The sequence below is a fragment of the Fukomys damarensis genome, unplaced genomic scaffold (assembly GCF_012274545.1).
Source record: "Fukomys damarensis isolate Sample0158 unplaced genomic scaffold, DMR_v1.0_HiC HiC_scaffold_2, whole genome shotgun sequence".
In the NCBI taxonomy this organism is placed as follows: Eukaryota; Metazoa; Chordata; class Mammalia; order Rodentia; family Bathyergidae; genus Fukomys; species Fukomys damarensis.
In genome coordinates, this window is record NW_022900914.1 from 55,976,791 (window position 1) to 55,995,295 (window position 18,505).

Below are 18,505 nucleotides of genomic sequence, written 5' to 3' on the forward strand. Positions count from 1 at the left end.
TAAAGGACAAGAAGGAAAAAGTTTACATGTTAGTATAGATGCAGTTATTTTAGAGTATTTTCTTTCAATCTGTTTGGTTGAGTGCAAGGATGGATATCTGAGTAGACATTAATATAATCAAATACCATAATTAAGAGATGAGATTTTTAAAAGAAAATGTACCTTTTTATTTTTGACCATGTGAAATAGGAAGAAAATGGCTAAAGGTGTAGTGAAAATGGGAAGGGTAGGGGAAAGGTAATAAGGGAAAATTAAAAAATATGAAAAAATGAAAAAATGGAAATAAAGTGTTTGTAAATGGGGAGGGGAGGAGTGGGTGAAGGAAGGGCATGGACAAGGGCAAAAAATGAGAAGCAAGACCTGTGATGTACAGGTACAAGATCTTAATAATGAACACAATTGTACTGTATACCGAAAATGCACCAATAAACTCAATAAAAGAAAAAAAATAAAAATATATAAAAAATATACTTTCAGGGATAAGATTTATAGTATCAGCTGGGTGTGGTAGTACACACTTATAACTCCAGCACTTGGTAGGCTGAGGCAGAAGGATTCCTGAGAATTCAAAGCCAACTTGAACTACATAGTAAGTTCAAAACTAAATATCAAGACGTTGTCTCAAAGAAGTAAAAGCAGCAAGTAAATATATGATCACTGGTCTTTCGAGAGATTCAGATGAAAACAACACTGAGATTCCACCTCACCCCACAAAGAATGGCTGCTATCAAGAAATCAAACAATAACAAATGTTGGTGGGGTTGTGGGGAGAAAGGAACCATTCTCCATTGTTGGTGGGAGTGCAAACTGGTGCAACCACTGTGGAAATCAATATGAAGATACCTCAAAGAGCTGGGACTAGAGGTTCCATTTGACCCAGCCATCCCTCTGCTGGGTATCTTTCCAAATGAATTAAAAGAATCATATCACAGTGATATATGCACACCCATGTTTATAGCGGCACAGTTTGTAATAGCTAAAACTTGGAAACAGCCCTTTTGCCCCTCAGTTGCAGACTGGATAAGAAGATGTGGTTTTTCGATAAAATGGAATACTACTCAGCCATAAATCATGAAAAATTAGAGTCATTCATAGGAAAATGGATACATATTGAGGATATACTCAAGTGAAATAAATAAGTCATACATGTATAAATACTGAATAGTTTCTCTGGTGTGAAAAACTATAATTGCACATAAGATATTATTTATATAATTGACCATGTGAAATAGGAAGAAAAGGGCTAAATTTGTAGGGGAAGTGAGAAGGGTAGGGGAAACGTAATAAGTGAAAAGAAAAAAAAAACATGAGAACATAAAAAATGGAAATAAAATATTTGTAAATAGGGAAGGGAGGAGGGGGTGAAGGGAGGGCAGGGGTAAGGGGAAAAAATGAGAACCAAGACCTGTCATGTAAAGGTACAAGATCCCAATGATGAATGTTACTACTGTATACCTTAAATGTACCAATAAACTCAATGAGAAAAAGAAAAGAATGTACCTACCTAAATGAATAGATCATGACATGTCCATATTACATGGTAAGGTAGTGAATGAAGTTGTCAAATGAAGAAGATGATTATATTATCTGTTATAGCACAGAAAAATACCTCTAGGTAGAGTAATAAAACTATTATTGTAAAACAAACATATGTTTATGAGATGTCCAGTATTGTCCTAGGGAAAATATAGACTGATGTAAGCTAGAAACAGGCTAAGAAGAACAGTATCATTTCTGAAAATTTATAGGATTTATGTAGAAAGAGGGAGGAACGAACAGAAGGCTATATAGACAGTAGTAAATAACCTGGGTTGGTGGAGAAGGAGTTATATTGAAGAGCAAATCAAAAGGAAAATGAGTAAAAAACTGCATACTTTGAGCAGGATCAGATAGTAGAGGTGATTTAAGTACAGTTATGACCATGATACACACAGACACACACAGACACACATGCACACACATGCACACACTGGCAATTCGTACTCAGTCCTTGTGCTTGTGAGGCAGGCAGCTGAACCACTGAGCTAAATCCCCGACCCGGTTAAATGTTTTCTTATTAAAAATGTCATTGTCCTTCTACCATTTAAAGGCTTAGTATCTCATGTCTTTCTTTCTCTCACTCATTCTCACTTCCTATTGCTTTTCAAAATGAAATACTCCGTGCTCACTACTCTATCTTTAAAGTCCTTTACTTAATGTTTTTCTTATTTACCCCCTTACTTAAACTCCCTTAATTATGCTCTCCCTCTCACTCTCACCTGAACAATTTCAATAGTCTCATAATTAATTTCTTTGCCTGATTTTTTCTGTTCTCAATTATCTCATACGTTATACTTCCCCAAAGTCATTCCTGACTGTTAAACTGGTTAAACCAACTGTTATATATCTCATTGTATTCCGCAACAATTTGAATTTTTTATGTTACAACATTGAGATGAAACCAAGTAATATCTTTATTGTTATGCCTAATACATGTGCAGAACTATCTAAGCCAGACTGCTCGTCACTGGACACATATGCCTCTATTTACCAACTCCAGTATTAACTTAGAGCACCAGAATAAATATTTATAATACAAACTCTGAACAGCAAAACAGCCTAATTAATACTTAATATATTTTGGGATAGAAAGAAGATATCTGTATATATGTACATGTGTGTGTGTGTGTGTGTGTGTGTATGTGTGTGTATAAATATATATATTGTGTCTATCTGTAATCTGGTTCAGAAAGATTGCCATCATAAATGATTACAATTTATAATATTTGGATATTTAAAAATCAATTAGTATAAAATGTTTGAAAGCTTTACAGCATACATTTATACCATCAAACACGTTAATTTTTCTTTTTCTTTTAAAGTTGATTAGCTTCTTATTCTAAATTTGATAGAGAATTACAAAGTTTTCTTAAATTTGAATTGGTATTTCATTGCCCCAAATATTTTTTATTTTAAGCTGGTTAATCATTTATCAAATGATATCATAAGTTTGTTTGCTTAAGAACATTGCCTTGGTTGTAAACATGTCTCTCCTTCCTAATACTTTTACAATCTTGAATAAATTACCTATGGGCACTTCAGTTTTTCCATAGAAAGATGAGGATAATGCTAGTCATTAGGGTTTTGTGAAAATTAACTGAGAGAATACATTTATATATACATGTGTCCACAAAAATCTGACAGCCATCACTCAATAAAAATTTCAGCTTCTATTCACAACTAGCTTCCCTAAACCTAGCAGTTGGGTATCCCTATGAGCTATTTTATTCTCCAGATCTATTTAAAATTCTTATAACATTCACAAAGAAATTTTCTAAAGACTTTTTGGATTACAATTTAGTTACATAGACCTATTTTTTACCAGAAAAAAATATCAAATTATCTTCATAATAGTAGGTGAAGTAACTTTTTAAAGAATAAATGATTATTTTGAATTCATGAAAGTGGGAGTTAATGCTTCTAGAAAGGTACATGTTTCTTTTGGAGGGCGGTACTGGGGATCAAACTCAGGACCTTATGCTTTCAAGGCAGGCCACAGGAACCACTGAGCTAAATCCCTGGTCCTGGAACATGTTTCTTCACATTAAATATGCTCAAGCATTTTGACCATTTAACCATCATGATTATTTTGCCACCTAGCAGAGATTTTGAATAGTTTAAAGGAGAAATCAAGGGCTTGGGACAAATATGTGCTTTGTTCTTGTCTTTATGTTTTTCAGTTTATACTTTATACTGGATATTACCTTGGTGTTCTCTAGACATGCTACCCAGGCTCTTTTTGTTCAAGGAAAAAAAGAAAGATATTTTTTATAAATTATTTAAGTAGCTCTTAAATATTACTATGTATTAAAATCACTGGAAGAGGGCTTAAGTGATTTGGTAACTGCCTTATCTCATCCATTATGGGTAGGATCTAAAATGTCCCCTAAAAGATTCATAATGTGAAGGCTTGCTTGACAGGTGATGGGCTTTCAGGAAGTACTTGGATAATGAAGGCTCTAATTTCATTAAATGGATTAATCTATTGAGGAGTTCATTACCTGAATGGCCTTATTAGGAGATAGGGTCTAATTGGATGAAGTAGGGTATGGCTTTCAAGACTGTGTTTTGACTCAGATTCATTCTCTCTCTCTCTCTCTTTCTCTCTCTCTCTCTCTCCCACCCCCACTTTCTCAATATCATATTCCCTCCCCCTTTGCCTCCTGGCTGCCAGAAGGTAGGCAGTTTTCCTTCATTTGTCTATCCACCATCATCTACCTTACCTCAGGCTCAAAATAGTACAGCCAATGGGCCATGGGCTACAGCCTCTGAAACTGTGAATGAGAATACATCTTTTCTCCATTAGCTTGTTTTTCATTACAGCTCTAAGAAAGTGACCAACACATACAAAGAAATATCGGTAGGGATTTTGAGTATCTAGTATGTTTACCACTTTGCTCTCTTCAAGGCTATCTTCTTACCTTTACTCGCTGTAATCTGTCACTCATATTGCTTGGTACTCTCTTGATGAACACAGTTGTGTTTCTGTCTGTGCTTCAGAGAGATCTTGGGTTTTCATCCATAAACATTCAACAATAGTTAGAAATGTCTCATATCTCAGACATGGAAGTGTGAGATGGAATTTAGAATAATACCTTTCTCTGGTTCATTTTCCAGCCAGTAGTCCTCTTCATTTTCTGATTACATCTTCACTTGTTAGTCAAGGTTGTTTCAGCAACCTTTTCTTTTTAACTTACTATCTAGTACTTCCTCACTTATTATTATTTTTTTTTTTTACTGATACTTTTTGTTGGTTATTTTTCTCTGCCTAACTCAATTATACACTGTTGGAAAATAAAGGACTTTGTGTTTCTGATATTCTGATTCAACACAATCTTTAGGAAGTAGATATTCTCAATACGTTCCAATTTATTGTCAAAACTGTTCTAATATTTTTTCATGGTGTCATAGCATGAAGTTTGAGAGTTTATTTGGAGTTACCAAATAGACTTTGTAAATATAAACACAAAAATACAAATAAATATAAATAAAGAATAGTTTTAGCATATTTCCAATGCAATATTATGCTTCTAAATATTGTGTGATACACGTATACAAATTATTTAGTTTTATATGAAATTCATGCTTAGTTGAACATACTATATTTTAACTGACAACCCTTTTCATGGAATTTAAGAATTTACATTTGGAACTGTATTATCATGGTTATCTGAACATATCTTGCTCCCAGAAATTTTCTTTATATACTCTTCCACCTTATTTTTACACCATGACTTTGGGCAAAATACTCAATTTCTCTGAGTTTTAGTTGACACATCACATACATGGAGATAATAAGTAGGATTTCCAAAAGAGTTGTACAAATTTCTCCAGTAATCCTTTTTGTTATTGTAAATAATTATTGATGATTAAATATACACATGATAACCTTTACTATCTTTGCAATGTGGTCATCTAGGAAAATTTCATGGTCATCTAGGAAAATTTCACCATATATATATATATACTCTGACAAACTTATGCTTTGTACAAGCTTAGCATAGTGGTAGACTTTGGAATGTACAATATCTACTAGAAGAAATGGGTCACTAAAAGTTTTAGAGTTCCTAGGCTCACTGGTCTAATAGTTTCAAGCAGAGTCAATTGATGAAAATTTCAATTGATGAAATTAATAATATTTCCTTGGATCTGGCTCCCTGTGATCACCTGATTCCCATTATTGGTTTTCATTCTCTTGCTACCATGAACACACAGCCACCATTACTGAAAGTGGTTTCTGGGGACAGCTGTGCTTTGCTCTTATCCTTGAGCTAAGCTGGTCTCCCTAGTAGAGAATTGGGATTCTGACCATAAGGTGTCATATGAGAATTTTGGTTTCTGTGAATCTAATATACAAGAAATATTCTGATGCTAAAAATGTATTTGTTAACAGTTATCTTGGAACAAAGCCATGTGAAATTAGTTTTAGAAATAGATGCCTGGGAGGAAACTAGGGGTGCCAATATAATTGATACATTGGGAGTAGGACAAACTTTACTTTCCATTACAGTTTTCCCATGGTTGTCACTTTCACAGAAATATAGGTAGTTGTTAGTTTAAGTCAAAAGAAGAAAATGAAATACAGAAAGGCTGCCATGCCTGGCCTATTGACCTTATGCCTATACATTGATTCATTTGCTTTTAATTTCTGAATACCATTCATATGTCTGCTAAAACCAATGCTAGTATATTTGGCCCTCTTTATAGGAGTGAATGAATTGTCCTGCTTCATACCTTACTTACATTGAAAAGAGACTACACTTGTTTATATTTAGGGGCCCAAATATAGGGAATGAGAAAGGGGACGTTACCAGAACCCCTACAGTGGGTCCTGGTCTCCTGTGAGCTACTGGAACACAAAGCTAATAAGAACAGACAAGAAACGAGACTTAAAGAAGTTAGATTTGAGGCCTGATCAGTGCTGCTCTGGGCTGTGAAGACAAAGGCACCCCGAGTTCCCTGCCATTTATTGGGTTCATAGGGAGTATCAGATGAGTCAGAGGGGGGCAGTAATACTAAATTGACAAGGATCTTACAACGGGAGGGAGTATCAGATGTCTCAGAGGGTGGTGGTAATACTATGACTATAAGGATCTTCTGCTGATGAGAATTTTAGGTCAATGAGGAGTTTATGTTGATTAAATGGTGAGATGCACAAAACATTCTTCATTCTTACAATAGTAGATGGGATGAGTTAAGCTGATAATGGATTTTTTTCCCTCCCCAGGTGAAATCTTTCTCTTACTATTAGTTTCTCAAGGAATCCAATGGCTTTGGCTGATGTAATCTTGCCCTTGAATGTTACAGGATCACGGGACCATTGAGGCCTCAGAAAGCCATAATCATGATTAAATTGTGAAATGATTTTCCCCCCAAAATTATGTAAATGGCTTTCAACACCTAAAAAGATTCTTAATTCCAAACAGTGATGCTTTAATAAATAATATATTATGATTTTACTGTTTGCAATCATTTCTCAGCCCACAGAAAAATTTTAGCCAGTTTCTTAAAGTACCAAGTTTCTTCATTTTGTTTTTAATCATATGTTTATTCCTTGTCAGCAAACTAAACATTATTTTTCATTATTCTTTTTATTTCTAATCTCATATGTGCTACTCACTTAAGCTATAATTGTCATTTTTCTTCCATATTCCTCTTTCAGATTCTTTGCAAATGTGTTCATTTGCTTATTGTGAAATACCATTTTTTTCCTAATGTGTTCCAAGTGTGTTCACATCATTCTCACTAAAATTTTAAGTATTGTTATATTCTAAATTATGCCAAGTCAGGCAATAGTTATGTTCCATGCCCTCTCATTTAAGAAATTTTTACATGCAAGCACTTATACTATATAATTACATTTTGATATATATACATATATATATATACACTTATGTATACATATATGTATATACATATATGTGTGTGTGTGCATATATATATTTTATATATATATATATATACACACACACACATATATGTATCTCCTGTAAAAATTTGGCTGGAAACAATTTATTTTTGCTCATCTCTTAGATTGAACATATCTTCAAGATGATATTTTGAAAAGGAAATACACAAAAAATTAAAATCAAATTTATTATCCCTTGTCAATTAAGAAAATATGGAATGAAAGATGATGATGTCAGTGTTTTTTTAGGAGTCCTAAAATTTTTAAATATAATTGTTTTTTAAGAAAACTTTTCTGGGCATGGTGATGCATGCCTGTAATCCCAGCACTTCGGAGGCTGAGGCAGGAGGATCGCTGTGAGTTTGAGACCAGTCTGGGCTATATATGAGTTCCAGGTCAGTCTCAACTACATAGTGAGACCCTGTCTCAAAAAAAAACAATAACAAAAAACAAAAAATAAATAAAAAACATTCATTACTTTAACACATTATAGCAATATAATTATGAGTCCTAATTATCCATAGAATTAAATTCTTATGAACCCTTTTAGTGACAATAATCAGTGGAAAATAGTAAATATAACATGAATTGTTTCAATAACTTGCATCAATTTTCAATTTGAAGATTTGGTAAAGTTTCAGATTTGGTAAAGTTTTGGATAAGAAGTTTTGTCCATTCATATTGTATGTACAAACGATTGTAATATTTGACAGAACTGTGTTTTTAAGTCAAGTTTTTCTGATATTGCTACTTTCAAAACAACTAAAAAATTTTATGCCTAATTGTGAAAGACTCATTTACTCATTACAGAATATTTGAATGAAGGATTATGTTTTAAAATACACACTTCTATTTGAAAAGGATTTCATACCTCTGAACCCTCATACATAGTGAAGCAAATATTAAATTCTCTTTAAAATTATCAAACTCTCTAATCCAATACAGTGTTTTATAATCACACTTTTATTTTCTTGGAGTTTTTAAAATTTCCATGGATTAAGAGGTAAGTTCTGTAACAAAGTGGCTTCGACACCTAGAAATCTTGACACAAGATAGTGCTGGCAATGTTACTTTGAGAGAAAAAGTGATCAGCAAGTGATTTGTTATATATTGCCAGAGAAAATAAATCAGTTCATGAAGAAAAAAAATTTAACAAATCTCATAAAAGCACATTAACAACATATGTGGAGATTCAGGATTAGGTACGTCACTAACATACTTCTGGAGGTGTAGAGGTGGAGTTGTTTGAAAGCCATCAAAAATTCCTCAGGATGGTATTTTAAGGTGTACTAAGTAATTGTGTCGCAGTAAATATTCATTGTTTTATTGACTATAGGTGAGGTGTTAACTACAGTGGATTAATTTTCATTAACATTGGAAGTTTGTTTGTTTGTTTGGTTGGTCCCAGGGATCGAACTGAGGTCCTTGTGGTTGCGAGGCAGATGGTGGAACCACTGAACTAAATCCCCAGCCCAACATTGGAAGTTTTTAAAGAGGAAAGGGTATTGCTTATAAAGAAGAAGGAATTAACTGATCCAAATGAGATATGCTAAATTAGCACCTGTGAAATTTTTAAAGTTAACTTTAAGGGGTGTAATTTATACAAGGTAAAATTTATTTATGTTAACTGGAAAGTTAGATAAATTTTGAAAAATATATACATATCCATATCTATTTACCGAGTAGTTCTGTCATTTCCAAAATTGTCAGTGTGACTCTTTATGATCAGTCTCCCCATTCGTCAGTTCATAAGCAATGATTACTTGGATTTATTTTCATTGTTTTTTTTTCTCATTGAGTTTATTGGTACATTTTAGGTACACAGTACAGTTACATTCATCATTGGGATCTTGTATCTTTACATGACCGATCTTGGTTCTCCTTTTTTGCCCCTTGTCCCTGCCCTCTCTTCACCCCTTTCTCCCTTCCCTATTTACAAATACTTTATTTCCATTTTTTCATTTTCTCATATTTTTTCTTTTCCCTTATTTCCTTTCCCCTACCCTTCTCACTTCCCCTACACTTTTAGCCCTTTTCTTCCTATTTCACTTGTCAATTATATCATTAGGATCTTATGTACAATTATAGTTTTTCACACCAGAGAAACTATTCAGTATTTACATGTGTGTCTTATTTATTTCACTTAAGAGTATGGCTTCAATATGCATCCATTTTCCTATGAATGACTCTGATTTCTCATTCTTTATGGCTGAGTAGTATTCCATTTTACAGAAAAACCACACCTTCTTATCCAGTCTCCAACTGATGGATTTTATTTTCATTGTAATCTTGAGCATTTAATTTATGAAAAATTATGTTGAGCTGTTTTACATGTGTCAATTTACAACTGGTATATTTTCTTTTGTCACATGTCTTTCCTAATCGGATATTGTTAATTTGGGTTATATGTATTATTTCTATTGTTTTTTTTTTTTTTTTTTTTGTACCAGGGATTGAACTTGGGTCCTTGCACTTGCAAGGCTGGCCACCGAACCACTGAGCTAAATCCCTAGCCCTATTTCTATTGTTATAAGAACTTTTTCCTAAAATATTCTACTTTGGACATGAATTATTTGACTGATATCTACTGTTGCAAATATTTATCATGTGGCTTAATCTCACAGTTTTTGGTAATGTTATGTTATGAAAGTGACATTTTTATTCTGATAAAGTTTAATTTAGAGTTTTCTTTGGAAGCTCTCCTGTTGCTGAAATAAAGTACCTAGCACACTGTCTAGAGTCATTCTACATAAATTTTTGGTAAAATCATTTTATAATTAAAATATGACTAAGGCTCAGTGTCACCTTGCCCTCAAGCTGGTTATGGGATGCAGAAACATAATTCCATTTTGCATCAGCTGAAGACATACTGGTTCCTTAAGAGCTTAGTATTCATTAAATAAAAGAAAGAAGAGAGAGAGAAATGTTTCATCTAGGGAGGGACAAATTCCTTTTCAGCTTAACTGGTCCCACCTACTGTTGCTCTTTTAACAGTCCTCATCAATATAAAAACCTCATGACCTAAGATCTTCATCAGCATCCTTAATGACCTATGATTACCTCTGCTCACTAAGTCACCTGATATTCCCTCAAATTATTGTGTGTACCTTATAAGTGACTGGAAAGTTTTTGTCTTTGCCCATTCTGAGGTACTGACCTCCCTGTCCCCCATATACTTTGAAATTTCATGAGTTTCTATTGTTTTTTTTCTCTTTAGCACTGCTGTCCACCTTTCTAGGTAGAAGGGGAATTGATCACCTCCAAGTAGCACACAGTTTAAAGAAGGAAATGACTCATTTGGCTCATGATTTCAGAAGATTTTGTTCATGTTCTTCTGGCTCCAGAAAGAAACATCTGTCGAGGAAAGACATATTAGAACAAAGATGGTCACTTCATGGTTGTCAAGAAACAGAAAACAGGAGGAATAAGGCAACCAGAGATATATCTTTTAGAAAAGGTATGCCTACAATGATCTACATTGTTCAACTGGACCCTACCTCTAAGAGCAATTCAGGTATGAATACCAGTGGATTAATTAACTGATTAATACAGTATTCCTTAGATCCAGGCACCTTTCCAGGAGTCTCTTAGTTAAGTCAGGTTAACAATTAGGATTAGGTAGAATAAATGCACCCCTTGTCAATTTGCTGCCTAATAGCATACTTTTACGTGGTATTAGGGATTGCAGTGAGGTTCTTCACATGGAACTAAATTCCCAGCCTATATCTTTTTTCTTTTTTTTCTTCGTGATAAATTGGCCTAGCTTGAACTTGTGATCTTCCTACTTCTGCCTCCCAGAGCAATAGGATTACAAGCATGTGCCACCATGCCTGGCTACCTAATAACATTTCTTTAAACCACACTCAATCACCAAATAAACATAATTATAAGGTCATAGTTCCCCACAATAAAATATTCTCAAAATGCAATAACTCCTTCCCTAGAGTCTCAGCTGTTTCTGAATTGTTCAGAATTCCCAAATCTGTTCAGAAACATCAGGTGTAGTCTTAGCTCTGAAACCTCATGAAATTAAAATAGTAAGTCACTTAATTCTAAGAACAATGGCATAAAGTAAATATTCATATTCTTATAGGAAAAATTTGGGGGTGGACATGAATGAAACCAGAGCTAAACCAAAAACCAGGGAGACAAATATTAAGTCCTGTAAGGCCAGGTTAGACTCCCAGGGGATAGAGTGAGAGATGCAAATGAAAACAATGCTGAGATTCCACCTCACCCCAGAAAGAATGGCTGCTATCATGAAGTCAACCAATAACAAATGCTGGTGGGGCTGTGGGGAAAGAGGAACCCTGCTGCACTGCTGGTGGGAGTGTAGACTGGTGCAACTACTATGGAAATCATTATGGAGATATCTCAAAGAACTAGGATTGGAAGTCCCATTTGACCCAGCTATTCCCTTGCTGAGTATCTTCCCAAAATAATTAAAGAAATAATACCAATGAAGTCAACCAATAACAAATGCTGGTGGGGCTGTGGGGAAAGAGGAACCCTGCTGCACTGCTGGTGGGAGTGTAGACTGGTGCAACTACTATGGAAATCATTATGGAGATATCTCAAAGAACTAGGATTGGAAGTCCCATTTGACCCAGCTATTCCCTTGCTGAGTATCTTCCCAAAATAATTAAAGAAATAATACCACAGAGAAGTGTAAATACTGAATAGTTTTTCTGGTGTGAGAAGCTGAAAGTGTAAACGGTATAACAAGTAATGTGAAATAGGAAAAGGGGCAAAGTGAAGGGGGAAATGGCAGGGGTAGGGAAAGGAAAGAAGGGAATGGAATTAATAGGAGAAAATGAAAAATGATGGAAACAAAGTCTTTGTAGATAGGGAGAAATGGAAGGGTTGGAGGGAGGGCAGGGGAATGGGGAAAAATAAGAACGAAGATGGATTATGTAAAGGTGCAGATTTTCAGTGATGAGTGTCATTACATTGTATACCTTAAAGGTACCAATAAAATTAATTTGTTAAAAAAGCATTTGGGCTGCCCCAACACACAGTATCTCCCTTGAGCTGGCCCTGCTGATTAGCTGTAACTTTCCATGGCAGACATTTCAGATTCCTCACATTACAGACTTGCTGAAGTCTCCATTGCACCTGAAGCTTCATCCCTACATTTTTATACATCGATTTATTAGCACCAAACTTTCTGGCTGACCTATTATATTTGAGTCAAATCCTCTGTGACTCTACAAGTCTTGCATTGTGTGTACTTGAAAAACCAGCATTGTGAAGATGAAGTCAATGTCTGCTGCTGCTTCAAATATTAGATAGGTTTCTTTGGACCATAGCTTCAGTGGCTTTTGAGTGTCTGGATAGTCAAGTGCATTAAATGAAACCTGAGGAACTAATTCTGTATGTGGCTCTTCTCTACCAAGGGTCTGAGGTAATCTCTTCAGAAATAAAAATTTTATACTTTGATACCAGTAAGCCTGAAATGGATGGCGGCTTGCTAAGTCTTGTCCTACTTCAACATACTTGAGTTTATTTTAGTTAAGCTCATCTTTACAGTAGCTGTACTTCTTTTGACCCTAGATTTACATACACTAGTTTTAGGGTCTAAAATACAATTTTTCATGACATTTTGTTCCTTTGTTTGTTAATTTTGCTTTCAATTCTCACTGTAAAATCAAAGAAAAGTAACCAACACTGTCCATACTACAGCCTGACTATTGGGCTGCCTCAAAATTTTTTCTGCCAAATTGATTAGTCCACTATCCTTAAATTCAGCCTCACATATTTTAAGGAATGTGCATAATATAGACAAATTCTTTGCAAGAAAATAATAAGCATGATCGCTAATCCAGGTCTCAACAGAGTCCACATTCCTATTTGAAATCTCATGAACACCATCTACATGGTTTATATTTGTATTAATACTGTGGTTTTCTGCAGCTGGATCAGAATTTCCCATTATGTTCCACTTATGTCCTTATATCTATCAAATTTCTATTTATTTTCCCTCTATATAATTTTGCTGCTTTTTCCTCTGATAATCTTTGATTTAAAAAAAAATCAATTTTATCTATTGGCTAATGAGTTAAAAATCTTACCTTAGACCTAGGATTTAGCTCAGCTTAAACAATGTGTTTTTCCCAGTCTTCTAATTGGGCATACTAGTCTTGCCATAGCTTACAATTGCATAGTTTTAAAATCTTCACATATAATTATCATTATTATGTTTATGTAAAATGTTCAGACATCTCGAACATTTTAAATGATAAAATAATGAAATTGTATGTATCATATTTGTCAATATTAGTTCCTTTATATAGTTTCATGTTTCTGTTTGGTAGAGTTTTTCTTATACCTGGTAGAATTTTTCTTTCATTTATTTATTCATTTGTTATTGCTATTTTTGAGACAGGGTCTCACTATGTAGTTGAGACTGAACTGGAACTCACTATGTAGCTCAGGCTGGTCTGGAACTCAGAGATCCTCCTGCCTCAGCCTCTGAAGTTCTAGGATTACAGGCATGTGCCACCATGCCCAGTGGGTAGAATTTTTCTTATGCCAGTATTTCCTAACATTTCTTGTCATATAGGCGTTCTGTGACTGAATCCCCTCAGAAACTCCTGGCCTGAGGAGTCTTTGTTTTGCCTTCATTAATGAAATATGTTTCTCTCAAAATAATGTTCTAGTTTAACAATTTTGTTTTACCTTTCAGTAGTTTAAGATTATCTAGTGTTTTCTCTCCTCCACAATTCCTGATAATAATTTGCTCAAAATTTTACTTTTGTTTGACAAAGCCCAGTGTTTGTTTTTTTTCTCCAGCTTTTCATAGCTTCATTTTATCATTGTTTTTTGGCTGTTTTGTGTGAGTGTGTGTATGTGTGTGTGTGTGTGTGTGTGTGAACACACATTTCTCCATTCAGCTCTCACTGTTTATTTGACATTAAATTGGGATATCCATTGTTTAAATACTGATTCTTTAACGTCTCTTTTTCCTTTCCATTTGGCACCCCATTACATATTACATTATACCATTTGTTTCTGTTCCACATTTTTTTTATATTTTGCTATTTTTTGTGTTCTTTTCTCATTATGTGGTTATTAGTGAATGTATATTATGTCATCAAGATCACCAGTTGTTTCCTTCATGTTATCTATTGTAATTCTCATACTCGTGTTTTTTTTTCTTGAAGTTTGTGTATATTTTTTCAGTTTTTGAAGTTCCATGTGGATTTTAATTTATGATTATTGCATTTTTAAAGTACATTTACATTCTTTATTTTCTTGATTAGGAAGGTTTTCAAATTATTTTCATTTGACTTCAAATTATGTAATCTCTGTTTCCATAGACAGGTGTTTCTATGGTTTTTCTTGCTTTTCTTTTTGTACACTTGATTATTTTCTCATCACGTGTCACAAACTGTGATTTTTATGGTGCTAGTCTAATATTTGCTATGTCCCTCATAAATAAATTGGGTGTTTATTAAGCACAGTTAATTGGGCAGAGTTTGATCACTTCAAGTCTTGTATCCATGCTTAACATAACAAATATAATGCAGCTTTTGTTTGCTTGTTTGTTTGATTGAGACAGGGTATCACTATGTAGTTGAGACCAACCTGGAACTCACTATGTAGCCTAGGCTGGTCTCAAACTCACAGCAATCCTCCTTCCTCAGCCTCCTGAATGCTGGGATTACACGTGTGCGCCACCATGCCTGGCTATGAGACAACTTTTATGGTGGAGCTCATTTGACTCTGCTAGTAAATTATGAAGTTTCTCAGTACCCTACCAGCAAATCTTCTCTCACAGGATTTGATGGGATTTTTCTTCTATAATTATTTTTTTTCTGCATCTTTGGAGAGTTTCACTGCATTTCTTTATGTATTAGAACTCATTGAATACAATGGAGCGGGTTGTTTTGTAGCTTCTCAAACTATCTCTCTGTGTAGCTGTAGCCATCTGGTATGCTACTATATATATTTTAGTTTCCTAAATGTCCCCAAATTCTGATCTGCATCACATTTTACAAAATTCCACTCACAAGAAACTTAATGGTTGAAATATATCACTATAAACAACATATGACCACTTTTCAGTTTTTTGACTGAGTCTTTTAAAGAGTTTAAGGAATATATATATATAATCAGAGTACAGATAGAACTGCTAGTCTTCTCAATATAGCTGTAGATTTAATATGAGGATAAAACTACATAATGTAGAAAGAGGAAAAACCCATGAACTTTTTAGTATCATGAATGAAGATTTCAGATCTTATATAACATTTTAATAAGTCAAATAAATATTAAAATATAAGAACTATAAAATTAGTAAATAGAATTTATTAAAATGTGATAGGATGATTCATATAAGAATTAAAATTTCTTATTAATAAGACAAAACAAATTATACTCTAAATACATTGCCATAAAATTAGATTACTCATTTGTTCCAAACACAGACTCTTATTATATTAGCAATCAAATTATAATTTCCTAACACAAAGATGAATATCTTTTCCCAAAATAATTAGTCAAATATACTTAACTCAACAGTGGAATTTTATAATGGTAAGGGTGAAAACCAAATGCTTTAGCTTTGAAAATGTATTATTATAAAATTAAACCTTATTTTCCTTAACATTATTATTAGAACATTTTACCATGATAATTAGGAGGTGGCCCACTCCTCATCAAATTTTCCTTTCTTATGTCTACTTGAAATCTCCTTGGGATGGCTACAATAATCATAGATCCCTCTTCATCTTTTTTATATCAAGTATGCAGTGGGTAGCCCACCATCATAAACTCAGACCCTGTGGGAGGAGTCAGTGCCCATGTGTTCCTATTTACTGCTGCTGCTCTCCCAGGTTTTTACCTATTGGTGCATTTCTATTAACGCACAAAGGCAGGAAGCTATACCCAATTCTGGCACTTCAATTGCAGTGTTTCTCTTGATATTGTTTGCTCCCTTGCTTTATTTTATTTAAGCGTTTAAAATTTGCTTCATAATTTACTTACCATAAAACTAACTTTTTAAATGAACAACTTGGTGATTTTTATTATGTTCACTATAGTGTGCATTGATAGCCACTATCTAATTGCTGAAATTTTTAGTTACTTCTGCTCCCGGTGAACCTACACCAATTAATAGCCACTGCTTCTGACCCACATTCATGCAGGCCCTGGCAACTGTCTACAAATTTGCCTATTCTGAATAGTTAGTATGAATGAATTCAAACTGTATGTGGTACTTTATATGTAGTGTCTTTCACTTAATATGTTGTGTCTTTCACTTAATATGTTGTTCTTAAGGTTCATGTGTACAAGTACTTCTTCACTTAAAAATATTCCATTGTTTTCACAGACCACATTTTATTTACCCATTCATTGACTGAAGGATATCTGGGTTTTCTATTTCTAGTCATTCTATTTTTATTATGAATAATCATGTTATGTTCATACATATATCAGTTTTCTATAAACATATTTTCAGTTTCTGTAGCTAAAGTGTCTGAGTAATATGGAAGTTTTTTAAATTGTGAAACTATGGAATTATAAGATCTCTTCTTTTTTTCTGGAGAGTAGAGTCATATTGCTTTTTAAGAAATAGTTTTTAATTCTGGCTAAATCTAATTTGTCTGCTTATTTTTAGGTTACTTGTACTTTAGATGTCAGAACTAAGAAAATGTATGATTTTCCATCCTTTTGCCTTTAGTCTATGAGATTCCTTTTGGGTTACGTGACTCCTCTATGCAGTATGTGGTTGTGTTTTGTTTTTTGATTTAGTCTGCCAGCCCGTGTCTCTTGATTCTGGTATTAAGACCACTGACATTGAGAAGTGTTATTGTATTGTGCTTCCTGAGTCTTGTTGTTGCATTATTGTTCCATGCTTATCCCCTTGAAACTTTTTTCTATTTTACTTAACTATTCTTCTAGTTAGATGTATGTGTTTCTTTGGGTTCTTTGGTGCTTACGGCCTCCCTGTCTCTGTCTAGGATTCCACAGAATACATATTTTCTGCAGGGCTGGTTTAATGTTCATGTATATCTTTTGGATTTCTTTGTCACAGAAAGTATTTACTTTGTCAATTTTGCAGGCTAATTTTGCAGGATATAGAAAACCTGCATATAGGATTGGCAGTTGATTTCTTTCAGGACTTTAAAATCTATGCTCCAACCCCTCCTGGCCTTAAATATTGGTGTTAAGAAATATGCTGTGATTATGGTGGACTTGTGTTTATAAGTAACTTGCTAGTTTATTCAAACAGCTTTCAGTATTTTTTCCTTTTGTTGATTTTTCTGGAATTTTGATTATAATGTGTCACAGAGGGGTCATTTTCTTTCCTTTTCTTTCTTTCTTTCTTTCTTTCTTTCTTTCTTTCTTTCTTTCTTTCTTTCTTTCTTTCTTTCTTTCTTTTTCTTTCCTTCTTTCCTTACTTCCTTCCTTCTTTACCTAGCTTCCATCAAAATTTTCATATCTAGTATTTCTCCTTGCCTACTGTTCATAATTTTCAATTTTTTAGCAAACTGGTTATTCATATATTGTATTATCTTGTTTAACTCAGTTTATTATTTGTTTCTTTTTTAAGCTTGTTGAATATTTAAGTAACAAAATCATTTATCCATTTAATAAATTCCCCTTTCAGCTCAGCAAACATCTTGTGAATTTGCTTATATGTTTCTTCATGGAGGTATTCAAACATTTTTACCATTCGGATTTTGTGTTCTTTGCCTTGAACCTCCTGCTCTTTGGTGGCCATCAGCATTGGGAGAGTTGAGCATGTGGGGATTTATATCTCGTTGAATTTCTTTCTCACATTTCTATTATTTTTTTTTTAATTTTTTAAATTTTTTTTTATTTTTTTTAATTTAAATTTTATTGAGTTTATTGGTACATTTTAGGGATACAGTACAGTTACATTCATTGTTGGGATCATGTACCTTTACATGGCAAGTCTTGATTCTCATTTTTTCCCCTTACCTCTGCCCTCCCTTCACCCCCTCCTCCCCTCCCCATCTACAAACACTTTATTTTCATCTTTTCATTCTCTCACATTTTTTTCTTTTCCCTTTTTGTTCTTCCCCTACG

At 33.8% G+C, this 18,505-nt stretch overlaps 1 long non-coding RNA gene across 1 annotated transcript in view; it reads left to right on the forward strand.

Annotated features, from left to right (window-relative positions):
* Window positions 1-18,505, forward strand: part of LOC104867293 — a 127,813-nt gene that overhangs the window by 82,971 nt on the left and 26,337 nt on the right. Inside the window, exon 2 of the long non-coding RNA XR_781729.1 lies at window positions 10,665-10,961. This is a non-coding gene — a long non-coding RNA (uncharacterized LOC104867293). The remainder of the gene's footprint in view (window positions 1-10,664; window positions 10,962-18,505) is intronic.